The 19,248-nt window shown below is 41.9% G+C and overlaps 1 protein-coding gene across 1 annotated transcript in view; it reads right to left on the bottom strand.

The window, feature by feature from the left end:
• LOC122801280 (arf-GAP with coiled-coil, ANK repeat and PH domain-containing protein 2-like) overlaps positions 1-19,248 on the bottom strand; it is a 2,104,317-nt gene that overhangs the window by 844,613 nt on the left and 1,240,456 nt on the right. The window lies entirely within an intron of this gene.

Below are 19,248 nucleotides of genomic sequence, written 5' to 3' on the forward strand. Positions count from 1 at the left end.
TTCTGTGCATTTTTGTGAGGTTTCTGTGCTCTAGTCAGGTATCCTAACTGATTTGTTTGCATTAAAAGCACTCTCTAGAGTCTCCTCGCTCCTTTACCTGTTTAAAACTTTTATTTAGTGGCTAGAGCTAGTAGTGGTAAAGTTTCACACCAGCCTTCCCTATTGGTGCCTTGTTCTTATACTTGGTGGCTTTGCAGTTGCCCGCCCATACTGTAAAATTTGATCTGGGACACTCCTCCCAGTCTAGTGTCATTAGCTCATTCTACCTAATAGAGAGAGAACATCTGAGCAGGCCAACCCATTTAGGTTCTTAACCTTAAAGTATCTTCAGTTTCTGCTTTCTCCCTTTCCACTTTACTAAAAAAAAAAAAAGTGCTAGAATCTCCTTGTGTTGTGACTGAGTGTGCTTCCCAGCTGGTAAGTATTTTTTGGAGCTTTTTAACTGTTCAGAGTTGAATAAAACAATAACTGAATGCAGTTCAGATTACAGATTGAATAAATTGCATTTATTTAAACTGTATTTGCTCTACTATTGCTACACACTCAAGTGTGCTAGCTTGCATTGCACTTTGATTGTTTTTAGTGCTGTTTTAGCTGCTTTTCAGTAAAAAGAAAAAAAAAAAAAAAAAAAAAAAAAAGTCTAAGCTTGTTTCCTGCCTTTCCTGTAACTACTCTAGTTCAGATACAGATTTGCTGTATCCAGGACTGTTTGTATGCTTCTGAGCCCCCAAGCCTTTCTGCGTTGGAGGGAAGCCTTCTAGCTGGATCAGTGTGAGCAATAAACACTAGGTAGCCTATCACAAAAGGAGTGGTTATTGGCCGTTTGGGCAGTTTTTTTTCCATCTCTCAACTTTTCTGATTTAAAAGTGTGCATTTGATCTTGTTTCTCACTTTTCCTGTAACAAGTCTACGCCAGATACAGATTTGTTGTAGCCAAAACTGATTGCAAGCGTCTGAGCCCCCCAAACCTTTCTGTGTTGGAGGGAAGCCTTCTAGCTTATTAGTTGGAGTGGTAAGCATTAAGTAGCCTATCTACCCACAAGACGAGTGGTTTCTGGCCCAGAAATTGTAGTTAGCCATTTGGGCAGTTTTTTTCCCCCATCTCTTTCAATTTTCTGGTTTAAAAGCCCACGTTTGCGCTTGTTTGCTGCCTTTACTGTAACTAGTCTAGTCCAGATACAAACTTGTTTTATCCAGGATGGTTTGTAAGCTTCTGAGTGGTGCCAAAGTCTGTTCTTCAATTTTTCCTTTAGATCTGCTAGTTCTCTCCTCTCCTGCACTTTTACTAGCTTATTAGTCTAGCACTTTACCAGACCTCTTGTAGCAATTACTGTAGCACACAAGTGTGCTACCAGCACTAAATGTTCTACAAGGAAACAGCTCCACTACTTATTATTAATGCCCACCCCTCCAGGCATGTCTAAAGGTCAGTTTCCTGTGCTTTCTCCTATTAACCAGGTGAACTTGGGCATACTGAGGCAATGTAGCAAGTGTCTCATGTACACAGACAACCCTCTCCTCTTACACCCCCCCCCCCAACACTCAGACTTGCAAGAAATCCACATATATCCAAATTGGAAGCCAGGCACTCTTCAGCCAAGACCGGAATAGCTGGTCAAGAGGAGAATGTCAACACTTGCACCACACCACATGAACACACAGTCCACACAGCTCTCCAGAACACACCCCAGCACTGCCTCCACATAAAAACAGAAACCACACAGCCACCTTCAAGGAGGCTCACAGTAAAAATCTACTCAGACAGCAAAGATCTCCAAGGCAGAAACGCACTCGACCACCACAACACAACAATAATCACGAGACACTCAACTCTCCTAAAGTGCGCTACTCAACCAAAGCCCCTAAAGAAAAATGGCATGCCCAACACTAGTCATAGGGGACTCTATAGTGAGGCATATTGATGTCCCACTCACTACGTTGTATAAGGAGAAAATAACAGCCAGCTGCCTGTCAGGTGCCAGGATCCACCACATAACGCATGCACTCAGGTCCCTCAACAGGTACAAATATGACCCTGTCACTGTACATGTGGGTGTGAATGATCAAAGACGTACCTCCCTGGACTACATGAAGAGAGACATGGAGGAGCTCTTGGATTATGTAGCCCAGAAGGGCAAGACCCTAGCCTTGGGCAGCATCCTATCACCCAGAATGATACCACAGTACAAGCAGAAAATGATTGATTTCAACAACTGGCTAAGTTTCTGATGTCATTCTAAGGGGATCCAGTATCTGTCTCTGCCTGGGATGACATGATTGACCGACCTTGATGCTTTGCCAGAGATGGCCTGCATCTGTCACCCATGGGCTTCCGGATACTGGCCAAGGATCTTGCCACCCCTATAGTGCTTTTTTTAGGAGGTGCTTTTTTTAGGAGGTGTTCCAAAGACCAAATTACCACCATGACAGCTACAAACAAATGCAATCTGAGGATCATGCTGCTCAATGCTAGAAGTCTAAATCTCAAAATGCACTTGCTCGAAGAACTCCTTAAAATGGAGAACATCGACATTTGTGCTGCAACAGAGACATGGTTCAAGGCAGCAGAAAACACCTCTGCACTACCAGGCTATAAACTCATTCCACACCTTTCAGCCTCAGAACTTGGACCGAAGCTCCAAATGCAGTGGTGTTTCCATATTCATAAAGGATGCGCACAACTCCAAATTGGTAGCCCAACATAAAGCATCAGATACTTCAGGTGCAGCTAACATTGGGTAAGACGGTGAGATTCAGGTCATAGCCTGCTATAGGTCCCCAACCATGTCACAAGACTCACACTCCACATTCCTAAGCACCCTGGAGAATATTAGGGTCCAACCTAACACTCATACTGGGCGACTTCAACTACCCCTCCATTAACTGGGAAAACTAATCCTGCATCATGCACTTGTCCAACATTTCTTGGAATTCATTAATTCCAATGCCCTGGACCAGCTCATTCTTACCCCCACTAAAGGTAGCAACATCCCTGACCTGGTCATTACTAACATGGGCGACCGTTGCTCTACACCAATAGTCAACTTCTCCCTGGTTAGATCAGACCACAAACTCACTTTGGAAATCTACATCCATCTCACCCTCCCTGCAAAGGTAACCACAATGAAAAACTTCTCCAAAGCTAACTTTAGGGTCCTAAAAACAGAGGTGGCTCACTTCACGGCACCCATGCAAATGGAGAATAGTTGCATGACCACCGAATCATACACCAATGCACTGTATGAACAAGTACACAAATGCATGGATCTCACCATACTCAGCAGAACCAAGATGCTCTCCTCCAAAAAAAAAAAAAAAAGGAAGCCAATCAAGTGGTCCCCTGCCATAAACAAACTACAACAGAAGGAGCAAACTGATGCGGAATAAGGTGAAGTCCCAAGACTGGAAAAACTCCCTTATCAGCCTCAACAAAAAGTTGAGATTCCTCATCAAATCCTCTTAAAGCTAGCTATGAAAACAGAATTGCAGCAGATAGTAAAGACAACCACAAAGCCTTCTAGAGTTATGTAAAGAATCTCCATGGCAATATGTAAAGAATTTCCATGGCAATACCCAGATTTGCTCTGAGCTACTGCACAACGGTACCTCCTACACCGAGCCGACAGATTCAGTGCCAACTTTACCCCCCCAAAGGACCAATCACAATTCCAGAAGATTGCCAGGGACCCAGTATTACTGCTGCACAGGTTAAAGCAGCACTGTCCAATGCCAAGCATATAGCTTCTATGGGACCTGACAATATCCCTGGCTGTGTTCCACATGAACTACAGAGTAAACTGGCACCTCACCTGTGTACCCTTGTTCAATTGCAGCCTCACCTCAGCCTTTGTCCCTACTGAATGGCGCACTGCTACAGTCATCCCTCTCCACAAAAGAGGAGTGACTACAGTCCCTGGGAACTATCGCCCCATTTGCCTGATGAGTCTAATATGCAAAGCTATGGAAGTCATCATCATGGACCTAATAAACAAGGATATAGGGAATCTCCAAACTCTGGATCTCACACAGTTTGGTTTTGTGAAGGGTAGATCATGCCTGCTGAACTTGGTCAACTTCTTTGAGTCAGTCACCAGAGCTGTGGATAAAGATAAGGTGGTTCATACAGCCTACCTTGATCTGGCAAAGGACTTTGATACCATTAACCACTCAGAAATCTTACAAAAACTCACTAAGCTAGGCATCAACCCATATATCATTAGGTGGGTTTGTAAGCTGGCTCACAGATAGAACCCACAGTGTGAAAGTAGCTGACTAGTCATGAATTGAGTCTTACAGGGTTCTGTCCTGGGTCCTCTCCTGTTTGGTATTTATTTCTCTGAAGTCCAAGCCAACACGAAGGGACTCTGGCTGACAAAGTTTGCAACAATGGCAAGTTGGGAGCTATTATTAACTCCCCAAGCGATGCTGACATCCTACAGAATGGCCTCACTGAGACCAACAACTGGTGTCAGAAACATGGTCTTAAGCTCAATGCCAAAAAATGTGTAGTCATCCCCCTTTGGGAAAAACCCTGTTCCCATAAATTACAACAACAATGGTAGTCCACTGAACACAGAAGGCATTATAAGAGATCAGGGAACACAGGCTAACAGCAACCTCTCTTTTGATCACCACATTGCCACTGTAGTCAGCAAGTCCTTCTAATGTAGCACATCTCATTACTAAGAGTTTTGCATCCAGGAAGAGAGAGGTCAATGTCTCCTTCTACTCTTCCCTCATTAGGCCAACCATAGAGTACAATGCCCCATTTGATATGTACCTCACCAGACAACTGCGACAACTGGACAGCCTGCAAAAGTACCTCACAAAGAGGATCCTAGGCCTTAAACACTTGTCTTATATGGACAAACTCAAAAAACTACAACTATTCTTTGTCTCATATCGCCTACTTAGAGGCGATCTCTGCTGGACTTACAAAGCCATGTCTGACCCAGCTCTGCTAGAAATGCTACATCTAAAGAAATCCCAATCCCTCTGCAGCTCCAGAGACCTGAACCTCATTACCACAATCAACAGAATGTACTGGAGGGACAGGTTCGTAACCCAGAGACTGCCCATGCTGTGGAATAGACTTCCCATACATGTCAAGCAGAGCACCTCGCTGACCCTCTTCAAGAGGGATCTCGATGAGTGGATGGGAAATAGAAAATTCACCCTAGGGATAACTCCAGTGGCTCTACTTGACAGAGGTACTGGGAACTAATGTCAGGTGGCACGATGCCAGGGTAATCCTATGGCTAGGCTTGTAAAGACCCCAAGGTCAAGCTGAACTAGCCTCCCCCAGATTAACTTTAACCAATGTTCAGAGCCCTTGAAGAGACAGCAGTGCACTGTAGCAACATTACATTGTTGTTTAAGAGAATGGCACTAGATTCCCACGCTGTAAACACATCACATATATAGGATCATAGGAGTTTACTAGCCTATCGACCCGGAGGTCATTTCAAGCCTAGCCATTTCATCCCAATGTAATACCACAGATACGCTTGTCAATACCCAGGACTGCATTTAGTAATGACTGCCCGTGTCAAGGAGGGTTGTGGGCGCTATCACCAGTAAGAATTTATGGTGCCCCATCCACTCATCCAGGTTCCTTTTGAACAGTGTCATAGAGGTGCTCTGTTTCACATGAATTGGTAGCCTATTTCACAGTCACAGCAGTCACTGGGAGACAAATTTATCCCTCGAGCATGTCCTATTTAAGTCACAGGCCATATTTAGGTCCCTGGAATGGGTAGCTCTAGTCTCATTTGATTTACGAATGTTTAGCAAATTCATTAGGTTTGGGTCTGAGATTCCTCTGTAAGCCAGGCATAAGACTTCCCTAAGAAGTCTATACAATACAGAGTATAATGACAGACTTTAGTCAGTCTGTGTAAGGCACGTGCTGGAGTCCCTTGATCTTCCGTTACAAATCTCTGAGGTCTCTCCAATTGCTACATGTGCTTTGTATGGTACATGACAAATGGGGCATTATACTCAATTGTGGGCCTGATTAGTGTAGAGAACAGAGGGGTTTATAACCTCCTTTGCTCTCAAAGTGATGCCTTTACTAATTAAGTGTGCTATGTACAAAGCCTTCCTTACTACAGCAGATGCATGGTGGTCAAAGTTAAGGTGGCAGTCAACTTGTGATCCCTTACCACTTTGTAGATATTTAGGGCAATGTTGTTGATCTGACAGTGTGAAGGGACACTTTTTGCTGAAGGGAATGATGATGCATTTCTTTGCATTCAGCTACAGACAGTGATTAAAACACCAGTGGTTGGTCTGCAAAAGACCTCCAGGAGTAAACAGACATCACCCGGGGAGTCAACTGCACCTAGTTTGCAGTCGTCCACAAACTTGGTCAGCCACAATCTCTTAGTTTTGGTCTGAACTTCTGAGGAGTATATACCAAACAGTAGGGGGCCTATCATTGAACCTTGTGGCACCCCGCTGGTAACAGGTCTGCTGGTTGATGTGCAGACACCCACTTTGATAGTGTGTCCATTTTTTGAGCCAGTAGGCAAACCATGTTATAACAAAAGGGTTTACATTCAGTTTGCTAGGTTTATTGGTAATGCCAGTGTGTGTGATTGTGTCGAAAGCCTTTGCCTAGTTGAGGTATGCTGTGTGCACAGATCTGCCCTTGTCACATTTTCGAATAAATTCACCAAATTAAATAAGCAGGATTTGCCCTTAAAGCAGGACTGGGTTGGATCCAGAGTTTGGAGGTTGCCTATGTCTTCATTTATGAGGTCCATAATGAAATGATCGATGGCCTTACAGATGAAGCTGGTCAGGCTTAGGGGTCTGTAATTTTCTGGGTCTGTCACTAGGCCACCTTTGTGGAGGTGAATAAATGTTGGCGTTCTCCATTCCGCAGGTATAAAGCCTGTGGTTACGCTAATTGACAAAGGTACTTAATGGTGATGCTAGTTCATGTTTTAGCTTGTTTAGAAGACAGCTTGGGATGCCGTCTGGTCCCATAGAGGCTGTGTTTTTTTGCTTTGGACAAGGCTTTAATGACCTGCTCTTCAAATTATAGGGTGAGGGGGAGTTTAGGGCAAGGTTTGTGATAAGTATGGAAGGGATAAGGGAGTGAAATTTTCACCAAACCTATATGCTAGCAGGTTTGCTATCTCTGTGGGGTCAGTGTGTGAGATACCGTTCATCACTAGTTCTGCACATGCTTGAATCCTTTCTATGCTACGTACACAGCTGTAAAAAGGCCTTATGGTTACACTGGCTGTGTTTGTTAAATTTTTCCTCAAAGATGTCTTATTTGCCTGTTGAGGTTGAGGAAGGTACATTTACATTGTTGGGGCCTCACCTTTGTTTACTTGGGACACTTGTTTACGTTTGCATTCGTTAAAGTGTAAAGAAAATATGAAGAGCAACCAGCAAAACACAAGTAACTAAGCAAAAATAAAGAAAAAATGAAGCTGGCTAGGCAGAGAGTAAAACCAAAAATGCAATAAAAATGCTTAAAATACTTATAAAATAAACAGGATGAGCACTTTCATACTCAAAGGTACTTCATCAGATCCATTCCTACATCATTTTACAATGCACTTGTATAGCTCAGTGAGGTCACATGATCTTAACAATGGCTTAATGGGGATAACTTCATTTAACCCCTTGCCTACATCAGCCCTTAACAGATGCATCCATTTTATTTCAGTACATTCAGTTCTTGTTTTTATGTCACCACCTCTCAGATTAGGTGTGTATATTTCTAACACCAAAAACTTGAACCAATGTTCACAACCTGTTGACATAACATGTTTGGACAGTGCATTCCTTTCATCCCTTCTAGTGATATCATACACATGTTCTCTTATACGGTCCCTCAAACAGCGGTTGGTCTTCCTCACATAGAAACTTTTACAGATGACACAGGAAGCACAACAAACATTTTTGATACTACAGTCTGCATAAAACCGCATGTTAAAAATCTGTCCTGTTCCTGGGTGTACAAAGTAGTCATCTTTATCAATATATCTACAAGCATTACAGTGACGACAGGGAAAGGTACCTACTCTTTGGCTAGCTATAACCTCCTCACGACTAGACAGGGGTTTATAACACAGCATTTTCTTTACTGATGGATACATTTTGAAGAAAAAGAGGGTGCTTTCTGTAACAACCTCTTACATCTATCTGAAGCCAGAATCTTCCAGTGCTTGACAATTTCACAAACAGACCCTGAATCTCTCGAGTATGTGAGATTCATACATACAGGTTGAACAGATCTACTTGTGGAGGGGACAGAGTCCTCATTCAAACCATTAAAATATGGTCTAGTACTATACTCTCTTCATTAGATTCGAAGGAAGTGTGTCGAAGGAGTCATACATATCACTGTCTCTCGTACTTAATCTGGCTGTCCTAAAAAACTGTCCTTTAAGGACATTCTGTTTGACATGCTTGGGATGCATGCTACGTGAGTGTCCCATGTTGTTGGTCTTACAGGGCTTAACATATTGTCTCGTGTGTATACCATCTAGTGTCTTAATCACTATAACATCTAGGAAAGAGATAGACTCTGTAGACCATTCATAAGTAAACCTGAGAAAGTTGGTCATACTATTTAGATAGGACACAAACTGGTCAAGGTTTTCTCTTGCATCTCCCCATACAAGGAAGAGGTGATCCACTTAACGGGCCATAGTAGAGTACGGACCCCTTGAACCTACTGTTGTCAGAAAAAAACATTCTGCATCTCCCATTCAGCTAGAACCATATTGGCATGGCTGTTGGCACACACCGTGCCCATAGCTACCCCTGTCTGTTGTAAATAAAGTTTGTTCTCAAAAATAAACACGTGTTCCAAAATCAACTCCAATAGAGTGCAAACCAAATGGACCTTGTCACTACTAAAAGTGGAGTTCCTCCCTAAATTCATCCGTAGTCAATGCCTACATCATTGGGGATGCAGGTAAACAAAGAGGCAACATCTAACATGACCAATAAGACCTCTTCTCTAAATTCTGTAGCAGACCAGTTACACAACTTACTCAGGAAGTCCCTGGTGTCTTTTAAAATATTCCCTATTCCATTGACCACTGGATGAAGTTGTTTTTCTAAAAAAAATGGATAGTGGCCCATCACATACCAGACACTATGGGCCGCATGGGTGGATGTAACCTATCCTTATGTACCTTGGGAAGTCCATACATTTTGAGTATTACTGCAATCTAGACAAGAAAGTACTCATACAAATTTGTGTCTATCACACCATCCATAAGTAAACTTTCCACTCTCTCAAGTATTCTATTAGTCAACCTCATAACTTCTTCAGTGTTCAACTTAAGTGCTCTCATCACCCAACATTAGAAGCATGGCAATTAAATATTCTGAGCCATCCAAAATGACTATACCACCCCCCCTTTATCAGCTGGTCAAAAACAGATGTCTTGACATCTCAAGTCAAGAAGGGAGGAAAACTCTTCTTGACTGAAGTTGTTACAATTTATTTTTCCTTTCCCATTCCTACTAGAAGGATTAGAAAAGTAACTAAATATCATCAGTGCATAGTTTGTGAAAGGCTTCAACCAAAAGGTGAGTAACGGTGTAAAAACACTGGGATTTCTAAATATATCAGCATCAGGGCCCTCTCCATTACCAAACTAATTACAAAGACAAATTTCTAACAAATAATTTCAGATCAATCAAATCATCATTTAAAGCAGAATTACCAGTTGGTATAAAGTTGAGTCCCCTATTTAACATATTCCTCTGCTCAACAGTCAAAGTTACTGAGGAAAGGTTAAACATTAAGTCTTTCTCACCTTGTTCCAAACTATTTGTCCTGTCTCTGCTGTATCCTGTACATATTGCCTCTTCTTGAAGTTTTTGCCCCTGCTCTGGGACCTCCCTCTCTGCTTCACATTGAGGAGTTCTGGAGCTTGCAGCAATAAAAAATAGGCTATTTCCTTGTGGCAGCGCTGTTTTCACCTTGTAAAACGCCACTCCCCTGACTAAAATCTGCAGCATTCGCCAAAACATCCAAATTTTGTATAGTTCTGTTTTCATTGCTTGCATTTGAGCATAGGATTGTTGGAAATCCACTAAACGAATTGTGTGGTTGTTCGGAGGGATTCACAACCATAAACAGTTCATGTTGCAGCTCTTCAGCCCGTTCTCCATTGCCTCCTAACAACAGAGCATTTACTTGACTCTGTTTTTGCACTACTTTTTTGGTAGTGTTGGTACCTCCTCCAGCCACCCAAGCTCTCCTGTCACTGGTCAAGCGAGCATCTCTGACTCCTCATTGGTTCTGATTCGCGGTTCGCATGTCTGTCATCAGACCAGGAAAAAATGTGGCCAGTAAAGAAATCTTTTAAGTCCCTGGCTATTTTCTTCTTTTTGACCTCCTGCAGCTGTTTATTGTACTGCATAAGGTCTCCCAACAGTTCTATCAAGTTTGTGCTTGAAAGGGGAACATTCTGCTCGTGAATTTAAATCTGTGATGTTGTCCATAACTTCCTTACGCAGTCTGGTCTCCACAGGACCAAAATATTTCAATAGCAAATGTATGCATCCTGCACTGACTTCAAGATTATAATTCTGCCATTCTCTCAACAAGTCTGGCAGAGAGTTACCTTAAGTCGGCATCTTGCATACACAAAGCCGTCTGGGAATCACTTTGAAGCAGAGACAGGCTTCAAACTGTAATCTTTGCCACTGAAGCCTTTTTAGCAGATGCAAGTTGTTCTTAGTTGACCGGAACAGCTGTGTAAACCGGTCATGGTCACCAAACTCTACAGTTTCAATCACATTCGAATCCAAAGTCTGTATGTTCATAGAGAGTAAGGGGTTTCCATCACTCACCCCTAACAGATGATCCAGTATATTCTTAACACACACTTTCTTGATTGGCTCCCAGGGTAGTGTCTTCCCCATCTAAGAAACTCTCTGCCATGCTCTTTACTCTAAAATACAAGTCCAAAGAATATATGAAGAGCAACCAGCAAAATACAAGTAACTCATCAAAATAAAGTAAAATGAAGCTGGCTAGGCAGAGAGTAAAACCAAAAATTAAATAAAAATGCTTAAAATACTTATAAACAGGATGAGCACTTTCATACTCGAAGGTACTTCATCAGATCCATGCCTACATCATTTTACATTGCACTTGGTGTTTGAGGTCACGTGATCTCAACAATGGCTTAACGCGGGTAACTTCATTTAACCCCTTGCCTACATCAGCCCTTAATAGATGCAGTTATTTTATTTCAGTACATTCAGTTCTTGTTTTTATGTCACATTCCAAAATTCAAATGCTGACTTTGCAGCAGCTTCTGCCCCCATGCTGGGCAAGAATGCTTGGCTGGTGACTTTAGACCTAAAAGAGGCATGTCTGCATGTCCCAATAAGACAATCGTGCAGAAGATACCTCATATTCAAGGTTGGCTTAATGCATTACCAATTCTCTGCACTGCCCTTTGACTCGTCTACTGCGCCCAGGGTCTTTACAAAGTGCCTGGCCCCAGTAATTGCATTTTGCAGACAAAGTATACAAATACATCCTTACTTGGATGACGGTCTCATTCAAGCAGAGAACAAGGACACTCTTCTTCAACACCTAGCGTTTGTGAAAAGGCTTCTAACATGCCTAGGGTACACAATAAATGAAAATAAATCACAACTGGTACCTGGGTGCAAGCTTTAATACAACTGCCCAGATGGCTTACCTCATGCCAAACAAGCAAAGGCAACTGACTACTTACTTCAAACTGATGGCAACAAAAACCCAGTCTTCTGCAAGACAAATTCTGCAGGCTCTGGGCTTCATGGCATCCTGCATCCTACTGATCCCATATGCAAGACTGCATATGAGGAAACTTCAATGTTACCTAAAAGGTTTATGGAGTCAACATTCTCAGTCTGTAAAAAATGATTCCTCTCATTCCCTGCCTGCAACAGGAGTTTCTATGGTGGGCAAAGGCATGTCACCAAAACATGGGACGGCCATTCACTCTATCCCCTGCCAGCCAAACCATAACAGACGCATCAGATTATGCCTGGTGGGCCCACATGGCATGAAGATGCATTCAGGGCATATGGTCACCAAAATAAATGCATCTACATATCAACCAGAAAGAGATGCTAGCTGTTCAAAATGCCCTAACAGCCTTCTCGGACTTGCTTCATCCAGGACAACTACTGACAGACTGACACCACCACAGTCATGTGGTATATAAACAAGCAAGGGGGTACACATTCATACCCCCTTTGCAGATTAGCCACGGGACTGTGGGACACAGCTTTGACCTTCCAAATACATCTTCAAGCTCAATTCCTGCCAGGAAAACAAAACACTCTGGCAGATGATTTAAGCAGAAACCTTATGGATCCTCACGAGTGGAAACTAAATCCACAAGTCTTCAGCAAGATAAGAGAAATGGGGGATCCCAGACTTAGATCTATTTGCCTCTCCTCAAAATTATCAATTGAAAAGATTCTGCACAAGGACTTATCACAGACCAGCACGAAAAGTGGGTGCCCTGTCCTTCAGTTGGAAAAACCTATCAGTTTACACCTTTCCTTCTCTGCCTCTTCTCCCCAAAGTCCTCCTAAGAGTCAGACAAAAGAAACCAAAGATGATACTAATTGCCACGGACTGGCCCCGCCAATACTGGTACCCAATACTAAGGAACTTGTCTCAATACCCAGTTTGGACCTTGCCTCAAAGACCACAACTACTGCCCCAGCAAAACAATCAGATCCTGCACAACCAATTACAGACTCTGAACCTGGCAGCATGGCTGATCAGGTAGTCATACAAACAACACCTCTCAGTAAAGCTGTGATGGATGTCATTTTGAAAGCCAGATGGCCTAGTACTAGAAAATCTTATGCTGACAAATGGAAGAGATTCCGTGCTTGGAATCAAGCACAAGGAACTGATACAACAGAACCAAATATTCCTCAGATATTGCAATACTTAACTGAGATGCTTGACAAAGGCCTATCTTTCTCATCAATTAAAATCCATGCCTCTGCCATTTCGGCTCATTACAATACAGAGCCACCAATCTTTTCTCATCCTTTACTAAAGCAGTATCTTAGAGGAGCTAAAAATTTAAGGCCTAGAAGATCACCATTGCCTGCATGGGACCTGAATTATATGTTGGAAAAACTCCCCCTGCCTCCATTTGAACCAGCTGCTACCGCTGATGTAAAGTTCTTATCATGGAAAACAGCTCTGCTACTAGCAATTACTTCAGCAAGAAGAGTTTCAGAGCTGCAGGCCCTCATAGTTGTAGAGCCTTTTATCATATTTTACCCAGACAGGGTATCTCTGAGGACAAATCCTACTTTTATGCCTAAGGTGGTTTCCAGTGTGGCGCTTAACCAAGCAATTCATCTGCCAACCTTTTATCCAAATCCACAGAACAAGGGGGAGAGAATTCTGCATTCCTTGGACGTACACAGACAGCCAAGATTCTACTTAAGCAGGACTAAAGCTCTAAGATAAACTGAGCAATTACGAGTGACATATGCTGCAGGATCAGAAGGCAAGGCTATTTCAAAGCAGACAATTTCTAAGTGGATAAGCCACTGCATCCATTTATGCTACTTACACCATGGTAAACCTGTGCCCAAGGGCATTAAGTCTCATTCCACCTGAGCTGCAGCTACCTCAGCAGCCTTTCTAAGGGGAGTACCAACCAAAAACATTCTAGAGGCTGCAACTTGGAGTTCTGTTCACACCTTTACAAAGCATTATCATTTGCCTCTCTACTCTAAATCCAAGGCAGGCTTTGCCACTGCAGTTCTGCAGGGCCTTATAGCCGCTCCTAATGCTGTTTAGCTCCAGCCTCCCAACCATAGCTTTGGGATTCTACCCAAATGTAACGACTGCAACAGTTCTGCGGATATGGGAAAAAAGTTGGCAGATGAATGGTCTGGTTAAGAGCTACATTGGATACTACCTTAGGCATAAAAGAAGGACTGGTCCTGAGGGCGACCCTGTCCGGATAAAAGATAATGAAAGGCTCCACAGCCATGAGAGAGTACAGTTGTGTACACTTACCATAAATGTAGATGTTTGAGTGTATTCACTGTTGCAGTTCAGGTTGCCATCCCCCTGTCATTCTGGAGTTTATCTTTCCTTCTCTATCTTCTACAACCTATGTGGTGTATTTGTTTGTAGATGAAGGTAAAGTTTATATTGATGCATGTATGTATATATATATCTATATTTATATCTATATATCTACTATCTATATCGATATATCTATATCTATATATATCTATACATATATATCTATATATATATATCTATATATATATATATATATATCTATATATATCTATCTATATATATCTATCTATATATATCTATCTATATATATCTATATATATCTATATCTATATCTATATATATCTATATATATATCTATATATATATATATATATATATATATATATATACATATCCTTTTTTTTTGCTACCTTTTTGGGGGCACCTGACATCAGGGGCAAGAAAAAGTAAAGAAAATGGCGTCGGCTGCATGTTTTATACCCCTGATGTCATGGAAGAGGAGACAGCAACCGACGCAGGGCCCATGACTTTGGAATTCAGGCCGACTGAGGACAACCTGCCATCAGATTACCCAAATGTAATGACTGCAACAGTGAATACACTCTAACATCTACATTTATGGTAAGTGTACACAACTGTACTTTCCCAGCTACCTCTTTCTTGCCCTTCACACCTCCAACATTTATATCCACCTGAGGATATATAAAATCTTTGCAGTCTATACTTGGTATAAAATACCTATGTAAACACTTCAGGAAAAGATACTAAATCTTCTAGCCTTTGTTGCATATTTGGGAGAAAATACATATATCCCCCATTGTTTCTTTGTAAATGGCTTATCCAGTCTCTCTTCTCAATCATTTCTAAGCTCCTCTGATTCTTATTATTATGTAATATTCTATATGCTTTACTAATTTCTTTAACGGCAGCTTCTGTTCTGGACTATTAAAAACTGTACCAGTGCTGGTCTTTCATTTAGGAGCCCCCTGTTTCTTTCTCTTTGCCTATACTCTGATATCAGTTCTTGATAGGGAAGGTAGTCTCTAACTTGCAGTCCAAATACATTATTGGCCTCTTCCCATCCCATTACATTTCCCTTTCTAGTTATTTGCTCCCAATATCTTTGTTCCTTTGCCAGTTTTCTCCCAATAAATTCCAGTCTCCTCTTGCCTGTTGTCTGTATCCCTGACCACAGTCATCCCTATCAGCAACATCTCTTTTCTCCATTCTTGTGCTGGTTTGGTTCTTAGAATACTCCCTATTATTTTATGAACATAATACTCTGTATGCTTTTGGTTGTTCTCATGAGTCTGCATCCAAAATCCTAATCTCGCCCTTATTTCTTGAGCTTCCTCCCAGTGTCGGCATCATTCCTTTCCACTTCGAATTATACTTTTCTTCTTGTGCTATATACGAGTCTCAACTGTAGTGCTCTAAAATACCCCTCAAATTAGGTAATCCTAGTCTGCTTTGTCAGTTTATATGACTTGACAATTGCTATCTTCCCTTCCCAGATAAAATCCTTCAACAGACATTGCCAACATACTGGCAGACAGGTTCAGTGCAAACTTCACCCCCCTCTCCCCCCCTAAAGGAGAGAGAACTATCCCAGCAGAGTGTAGCCTCCCAGACATATCAAATGCGCAGGTGAAAGCTGCTTTCTCTAAAGCTAAAAACACAGCATCAATGGGACCGGATGGTGTCCCCGGCTGTGTGCTACACCAGCTAAATGAGGAATTAAACCCGCACATAAGGCAGCTGTTTAATCTCAGCCTTACCACAGGATACGTGCCCAAGGAGTGGCGTACGGCAACTGTGGTCCCACTCCACAAAGGCGGTGCCTCACGGACCCTGGTAATTACCCCCATAAGCTTAACAAGTCTAGTCTGCAAAGCTATGGAGAGGATCATAATGGAGCTCATAAACAAAGATATAGGGGACTTGCAGACATTGGACCCGACCCAGTTTGGCGTCGTCAAGGGCAGATCATGCCTTTTGAACTTGGTCGACTTCTTCGAAACAGTCACCAAGGCCATTGATAAGGGAAAGTCAGTCCATACAGCCTACCTTGACCTTGCAAAGGCCTTCGACAATACCCCACTCGGGTATTGTAGAAAAACTTACCAGCTTAAATGTAAACCCATATGTCACAAGATGTGTTGCAAACTGGCTTAAGGACAGAACCCACAGGGTTAGAGTTGCTGGCGCTATGTCAGACTCCAAGCCGGTCAGAAGTGGTGTCCCACAGGGCTCGGTCCTTGGCCCCCTATTGTTCGGCATCTACTTCTCAGAAGTACAGGCCAACATGGGAGGACTTTGGCTGACAAAGTTTGCAGAAGACTGCAAACTGGGTGCCATAGTGGAAAGTGCATCGGACACGGATATCCTTCAGAAGGGACTCACGGAAACAGATAGCTGGTGCCAGAGCCATGGCCTGAAGTTAAACGCCAAAAAATGTGTAGTCATACCCTTCGGGAAAAACAAGGTAACCCCAAGCTACCATATAGGTGGCAATCCACTAAGCACAGAAGAGGTTATCAGGGACCTGGGGACCCAGGTTGACAGTGGCCTTTCTTTTGACACACGTTGCTAAAGTGGTTAGAAAGACCTTCTACATTGCCCACCTGATCATGAAGGGATTCACATCCAGATCTAGTGAAGTCATTGTTCCCCTGTACTCTTCACTTATCAGACCAATGATCGAGTACAATGCCCCATTCGGGATGCATCTCACCCGACATCTGCAGCAATTGGAGAGACCACAAAAGTTCCTCACCAAAAGGATAAAGGGACTCCAAAATCTGTCATATGCTGCCAGATTGAAGAAACTCTAGCTCTATTCAGTTGCATACCGTCTGCTCAGAGGTGACATGTGCCTGACATACAAGGCCATGTCCAACCCGGAATTAATGGACATGCTCCACCTCAAAAAATCCCAATCCACCAAAACCACTAGAGCAAGCGACTTAAATCTTAGCATGGATATAAATAGGACGTGCTGGAGGGATAGATTTATCACTCAGAGACTCCCTATGCTGTGGAATAAAATCCCGGTCCATGTGAGGCAGAACACCTCGCTGGCTCTGTTCAAGAGAAATCTTGACCTGTGGATGGGAGATCGTAGGTTTATCCCGGGAATCATCTCTGTGTCACTGCTGGACAGAGGCACAACAAACTAATGGGCACAGTATTTTTTCATATAAGGTGGCGAAAATTTGGGCTAGGCTTATAAATGCCTTAGGGCAGATAGCCTAGTATAAACCTATGAACCTATGAACTCTTTTTTAAATGCTAGCCACAACCTCCTCCGGTTGATAAAAGTATGCCTGACTTGTGTGTAAGACTTAAAGGGTCTGAAAATATTTTAATGGCTTGTATCTTGGTAATCCATAGCCATAAAACAAAACTTCCAGTTTATCAATTTTTCTATTGTCTTCTGTTTAGTCTCTTCACACACATCCTTCGCTGCCACAATATTGCCATTTCTAATCCAAACTCCTAAATACTACATTTTACCATGTCCCCATAAACATGGATATTGTTGGACCAATTCATGTGTGGGTACATAATTTACCACTATTGCTTTTGTTTTAGTGTCATTAATTTTGTATCCCAAGAAGATTTCAAATGGTCTTAAAATGTTCCACAACACAGTAATGTCCCTTTCTGTTTTTGTCATATATAAAATGTCTTCAAATAAAGCCAGCCTTTTCTGACTACCATACCAATTATATCCTTGAATTTCTGAGCCCCTTATTTTCTTTGCCAGTGGTTCTAAATATAATGCAAACAACAAAGGGGAATGCGGACAACCCTGCCTAGTTCCTCTGCTCAAGCAGAAATGATCGGAGTGGACCCCACCCACCCACTCATTTTAGGGACACTTGTTAATATTAAGTGTTTTATATCTTTCAAATTATGGGCGCAAGTGCTTGTTAATTTTGAAAGTTTTAGAAGTTCTGTAGACTTTCCATAGGATTCCAGTGACCACTGTACATATGTTGTGAATAAAAATACATATTGTAAATAATTTCATTCACTCCTGTAAACACTAATTGCTTGTGTTCAAATCTACTTTTTATGTGAAAACTTATTACCCCCCCAAAAGTCTCCTTCGTTTTGCTAAGCTGAATTTAAGTGATGCCTAATTTGCTTCCATTTATCTGTATAATTGAACTTGCCCATTCATAAAACTAAAAGTGCATTTTTTGTAATGTACTTAATTGCTATTATAAGTTCTTTTATCTGTCTGTCATTTGTTGTACTGCTTCTCTGAAGCTTGGGTTGTAGCTGAAAAGGGGGTTCGGACCAGCACACCTACCCGTTTATCAAGCTGCTCTTAAATAAAATAAACATTAATGGAGGGGAAGGATAGAGATAATGCATTACTGATATCTGCTGTCTGTTATTTTGTCTTTCTGTATCAGTTATATGGTTTATTTTGTAATGTGAACTGTTTGTGTTCAAATCGTCCTTGCTGTGTCAGGTAGGTTTTCCTTGGAAACTGGTACTTGCTATTGTGGATGTGGAAAACCTTCAGCCCCTTAGCTTTCTTTGCAGAGCCATCATAATTTACTTTATTTTTATTGCATCTCTTTTGGTTAAATTTCTTCATGTTTATTTCCATACCCTTTCTAAATGTCCGTTACTCCCAAGTTGTTGATCCTGTGAGACCATTCAGTACCATTTATTTTTATTGTTTTACACTGCCAAATGTTTTTACTAGCTGGAATTTTGTGAAAAGATTTGAATCCTGTGTAACTCTTGCTGTAGGTTGTTAATCTCAGACATCATTGGTTGTGCCTGTATATGTGTGTTTAATTGTGGCAGGTTAGTCTGGAGCTGCACTGCATTTTGTGCAAAAATGCTATTATGTGTTAATTTTACTTTTATTAACCAAGGGATGAAGAAATATTTAATGATATCATCTTAACTGTCCTTATTAAAAGGAGCCAGTAGTATACCTAGGAGCAAGATCATGATGTAGCCAGTCAGCATTACAGCGCTGCTTCTGAATCTAATGCAGTAACATATGAGATTAGATGTGTTAGATTCTACTGTGACCTAATACCAGAATGATCAGAGATATACCAGAGCAGATTCAGGCCTGAAGTACTGGATGCCTTTGTAAAACACAGACATATTTTTCAATTCACTTGCTATAAATATCTATCGGTAAGAAATGCATG

Source organism: Protopterus annectens, chromosome 4.part1 (genome assembly GCF_019279795.1).
Source record: "Protopterus annectens isolate FY-2018-M chromosome 4.part1, PAN1.0, whole genome shotgun sequence".
Classification (NCBI taxonomy): Eukaryota; Metazoa; Chordata; order Ceratodontiformes; family Protopteridae; genus Protopterus; species Protopterus annectens.